General features: G+C 38.8%; 1 long non-coding RNA gene across 1 annotated transcript; it reads left to right on the top strand.

Annotated features, from left to right (window-relative positions):
* Positions 1-455: 455 nt before the first annotated feature.
* LOC125481401 lies at positions 456-4,271 on the top strand. The gene is made up of 3 exons (XR_007261319.1): positions 456-539; positions 1,967-2,056; positions 3,312-4,271. It is a non-coding gene; the product is annotated as an uncharacterized LOC125481401 (long non-coding RNA).
* Positions 4,272-5,933: the final 1,662 nt, after the last annotated feature.

Consider the following 5,933-nt stretch of genomic DNA (forward strand, 5'->3'; position numbering starts at 1 on the left):
CTCTGCTAGAGGGTCTTGCAATTTCTTGTCTAACTTCCCACAATGTCCTGGAATACATCTGATCAGGTCCTGGAGATTTATCCATCTTTATGTTGTTTAAGACCTCCACCACCTCCTCTTCTGTAATGTGGACTGTTTTTAAGACATCAATATTTAATTCCCCGAGTTCCCTAGCCTCCACTTCCTTCTCCAGAGTAAAAATTGACACAAAGAAGTTGTTTAGTATCTCATCCATCTCCTGTGCTTCTATACACAGAAGACCTTGTGTCTATGTGTTGCTTCCAATTCCTTTTATATTATCAGAGTTCTTTATCTCAGTTCTAAGAAGAGACATACCAGACTCAAAATATTAACTCTCTCTCTACTGATGCTGCCAGACCTGCTGAGTTTCTCCAGCACTCTATTTGCTTCTCTCTTTATCTGATGGGATGACTGTTTCTCTGGTTCTTTTCTGCAGGTTGGCTCTCACTGTATTCCTCTTTATTGCCAGAGCTTTCATATCCGGTGGTTTTCAGGCTGCATATGTTTATACTCCTGAGGTAAGATCAATATACGGTTACATGAAAGTATTCTAGAGCCAAGGTATTCACTTCCTATGAGTACAACAGTGTAATGGTTATGTTGTTTGACTAGCAACCCAGAAAATCACAATGGCAGTTCATGAAGCAGTTTTTAAATTATTCAATTAAAACAAATGTGAAACTGTTGGACTGTCATACTGTCAATCTAACTGCTTCACTGATGTCCTTTTATAGCAGTAAAATGGAGAACTGTGTTTAACCAGACCCAAACATTGTTGATTCTTTCACTGCATTTTAATGTGGACTAGCAAGATACTCAGTTCTCTGAAGCCACCACGGTGATTCAAGAAAACTCACTATCCTCTTCTCAAGAATGGACAATACATGTGGCTTTGCCAGTGATGCTCACGTTCTGAGGATGCATACATAAAGGCTCACAATATGATGAAATTGGGAGAGTTGAGTACATTTCACTGATTGGAATTTATACTAATAGATTGACAGATTTTTAAAAACTATCTTCACCTGAGAGTGGCAATTAAAGTTAGAATAATGATTCTGAGACCAAGAGTTAAATTCAGATTCCCTCAAACAATTTGCATGTGTCAAGACGGAGGAGTACACTAAAGAGAATACAGATGAACTGTAAGGTGACAAGAATTTTGGGCTAAATGTGCATGAAATTTGTAATGTTAGTATAAAATGGTTTGCAACTACTAAGTTAAGCTTTCTCCTCCAAGTTCACACTACACTGCCTGCTGATTTACCGCTGCATCATCCACTACCTTTATAGCTGTCTCTTATCCCCTGATGCCAAAACCCCAGTCCATAACTTAGTATATGAAGGTCTTGTTTTACGGTCTTGTGACTGCACCCTGCCTCCAATAACTCACACCCCCATCTAGCCAATTCATTCAAGACATTGCAACTTGGGTTTGCACCTGCATTGAACCCTGATTTACACCACCAATCTTCTCCATGCTGCACTGGCTCTCAATTCCCTGATGAGTTCTCTACAAAATTCCTGTTCTTGTTTCCAATTTCCTTCATTGTCTATCACTCCACTGTACTTTAATGATCTCCTCTTGGTTTAATTCCCCAAATGAATGTTTGCTTTACTAACATTCTCACTTTGTTCCCTATTTCTTGTACCCTACCAGTAGTGGCTGCAAGTTCAATCACCCTCCTGCTGGTTTGTGGAGCTTCTGCCCAGTTTCTTCCCCCTTGCAACCTCTGTTCTTAAGAAAATGCCATTTCCAACAAATTTTTAGCTCCACCACTCTGAACCTCTCCATTTCTTACTCTCTCCTCCTCTGGTTGTGATCCCTGCTTTAAATTCCTTTTATAGAGGCTGTGAGCAGTAAAGTAGCAATACAAAGTGGTTTAGACCAGCTCCAATTATCATCCTTCACTTTATTACCTCATTGGTTTTTTTTTTCTTCCAGGTTTACCCAACTGCAACCCGTGCATTAGGATTAGGAACGTGCAGTGGGATGGCACGAGTGGGGGCTCTCATCACTCCTTTCATTGCACAGGTAAAGATGAATATGAATCCCATCCTTCATCTAATTCATTCCAGCCACAATGTTCTCATTGGACTGGACTCTACTGGCCCTCTTACAATGAGCTCTGAAGTGATAGGGCCCATTACAAGATGGGAGAATAAGGGTTTGTGTTCCTGTCACCTTTCCTCCACTATAGCACTTCACAAGTGGCAGAGTCCCTCTTGTCTAAAGGCCAATTAGGCCATTTAAGTAGCCAATTATGGGTCTCCTACAGCTGCTGCTGCCATTTTACCAGCAGTGGAGTGACAATCTGCCACAAGGGCTAACCTGGTGAAAGCTGACCACTTCCCCGTTGCCAAGAGTAACATGTGCCCCTGCTAACAAACTCAACACTGGGGAGGGCAATTGCTATTCCCAAACTGGACAAAATCTTTCAAAGTTCTTGCTCCTGAACATTACTCAGTAACTGTTGTTAGAAAGTAGTTATATGGATGCCTGCCAAGGACAAGATCATGCTCTGCTGTAATTTGCAAAGTGTCTTTTTACTGCCCACATTCAAACATGAAAATGACCACTTATAAAGTGTAGTGGTGCATTGCCTTCAACAGTGGAATTATGCTTCACAATGTGTCACCCAATATATAAACCAACATGTAGCATGAGTAGGCCACTGGGCCCTTTGAGCTTACTCTATCATAAGATAAGATCATGGCTTATCTGATCACTCCACATTCCCACCTACCTCCAATAACTTTTCATCCTCTTGCTTATCAAGTATCCATGTACTTTGGTCTTAAAAATATTCAAAATCGCTGCATCCACCATCATCTCTTGGAGGAGGAGGAATGGAGATTAAATACTGTAAATAAAGTGTCTATTGCTCCAGAGTTGTACTGATGACTGCCATGTCATGATGGCAAAGATGCAAAGTTGTGATCTAATGCCCTGTGCCAGAAAGCCATGAGATGTAGAGATTTCCATCCATTTTACTTTTCCAGCTCTGCTACCAGACTGAATGGGATTGCAGGCTTCCAGACAGTAAAGAAATTTAGACAGTGTTATCCGTTACAAAAGCCCATATGCTCATCCTAGTGGCTGACTTCAGTGAGTTGGCAAAGGCTTGGAAGCAGTTTGAGCTTTCAGCTAATGATGCCGTCTACTGCAAAGAAATAAGGTCTAAATCAAATAAAGCACCGTCCAGAATACATTGCAAAATGTTAACAATATTTTTATAGTGGAATGAAGAAAGATGTTTTAGTTTACAAAACCTGTTTTTCCCAACCAGGTTATGTTGGAATCCTCAATCTACCTGACACTTTCCGTGTACAGTGGATGCTGCCTATTGGCAGCCCTTGCTTCCTGTTTCCTACCAATTGAGACGATGGGGCGAGGCCTGCAAGAGTCCAGCCAGCGGGAGTGGGGCCAGGAAATGGTGGGCAGGACACATTGCTCAAGCAGCTCAACCAGGAGCACCTAGAATGAATTTGTCACAACAGCAACCAGACCAAAAATGGCCTCGCAGGAAGCAGACAGCATCAAAATCATTACTAATATACACTTATTCTGCTGGTTAATAAGAAATGGTGTGAGTATTAAGGTGGGAAACAAATGTAGTATTCTGCAGGCGCATATATAAACTAAAGGAAACCACAACCTACCCGTGCCCCATCAGTTTTGTGATGTCAAACTAAAGGGCACGTATAAAGGATTGGAAAGTAATGGTAGGATTTAAAGTAGAATGTAAGGGGTGAGCCCTGCCTTTCATACCTTGCCATTTACCCAGCCATAATACAGACAAGCTTTGTTACTACAAACTGCTATGGTATATTCCTTTCCCTTACTGCGAATCAACCCCATTCACTGATAATGCAAATATTTGCAATAGAAAATACAATGGTTATGAATAAATGAATTGAAAACTATCATGGGAATCCATTAAAGCTCAATAGGCTGAATTAAACAATCTCCTATAGCAGCTACACTGGCTCATTTTCAATGATTCATAACTCTTTTACACCAAAGTAGAAAATAGGCACTGACAGTGCACTATTCGAATGAGAACTCAGCAGATGTGATGCTAAGTGGGAACAAACTGGTGCACATGGATTTGCCGTTAACATTGCATAGAGCATCAAACTAACAAGAAATAGTTTCTACAAGACAGGTAAAACAGCAAGCCATAGTAATCTTTGCAATAGAAAGATCAGTTTGTATTAACGAGGTTCGTCTGTAATGCTGTACTATGTAATGGGATTGCTTAATAAACTTGTAACTTTAAACAATAAAAAAAATGTTTGAGGTTGCGCCTCTTCGTGGAAAACTCAGTTATGTACTGAGAAACTAAATATTGTCAACAGGAAATGTATTTCTGTTAACATGTATATACCACAATTATGGCAACCCACTAAACTTCAATGAGCTGGAAGTGCATCAGGTGTATTGCTAAGCAGGTGATATCTTAAATATGAATCTCTTGCTGAAAAGAAAATCAATATTTCTAAGGTGCCATCTCCTGTTGCTTATGCTAATAGACAGTATCCTGTTCTAAGTGGTCACAGTAAGTCATTTCTTATTGCAAATATTAGACTTGATTATTCCTTTTAATTAATCAGTGAGATTATAAAAGGACCTTCACTGCTGCTAAACCAATATTGTAACTGATTATTCTTTCCTATCCTAAAAGCCAATTCCTGATGTGATAATGGTGCTCTTATTCGAACTTAATGAGGGCCAAGGTAAAATTCCAACACATTTTTCATAAGTTAGAAATGTTTCAATTTTTAACTTGTAGCATTTCTGATAGCAAATTTCATTACAAGTATACCCATTTTCAGCTATATATATATAATTGTACTAGGTAAACATGATGTATATTGCCCAACAAGGATTGGCTAAATAACATGCCTCTAATCTTTGGGCTTTCTCAATTGTTTCTTTCATTCATTTTGTAATTCTGCTTGAACCAATATCACTTTCACTTTCTCACGGAGTATCACAACACAACAGTATTACAATAACAAATCTTATTTGCATGAATGAACGCAATATGTAACCTGTGATTATCATGGAAATATTTACTAGGACTAAGGAATGGGGTTGGGTGAGTCCCTCTTAAGACCTTAATCTAACTCATTCACCGGGACATGAAGCAAGACTGAGAAATGAGCAATCAAAACATTTGAGAACTTTTAGAAATTATATAAGTTAATGACAGGAGAATTTGTCTTTGAACTTTGAATTTGTGCTCAACATATCATTCATGAAAACTTTAGTATATGCACTCCAAATTGCACTGGAGTAGCTCCACTAAAATCACACTTAATTAATGTGGCAATACTGAGAACAAATGGCTCATAATTTTAGACATGCAAATCATACTTTTGAGCAAAATAAGTTGTCAATGTGAATAGATATCAAAATGTGCATCCATACAAGAGTTAAAATGCCTTGGAAAAATCGTAATGCACTTGGAAAACAATTAAAATGTAATGATTTTTGTTAAACAGTCAGAAAGATCTGGATGAATGATTCTGTTTATGTGGAGGTGTTTGAGGTATAAATGATAACCAGGACACGTGGAGAACTCCCTACTCTTGTTCAAGAAACAAAATACAGGCTCTGAACTTCTATAGGGTTCTCCTAGTCTGCTTCTGTAACTTCAGTTGATGAGCGTAGAAATTCTTGAAGGAACAGCAGAAATGGCAATTTTAACTGTTTTGTCAGAGATACTGGAAACAACCAGCTGGAAAACCTTTGGGAAAATTTTAATGTTGACCCAACAAGGAGAGGAAATCTTGGTTTAATGCTTAATTTGAAGGCTTGCAACTGCCATAATCTTCTGTTAGCATTTCAATGTAGATTTTGTGCTTAACTTCTGTAGTAGGGCTTGAACAAACAAACTCAAAAT

Source organism: Rhincodon typus, unplaced genomic scaffold (genome assembly GCF_021869965.1).
Source record: "Rhincodon typus isolate 14 unplaced genomic scaffold, sRhiTyp1.1 hic_rhity00001985, whole genome shotgun sequence".
Taxonomy (NCBI): Eukaryota; Metazoa; Chordata; class Chondrichthyes; order Orectolobiformes; family Rhincodontidae; genus Rhincodon; species Rhincodon typus.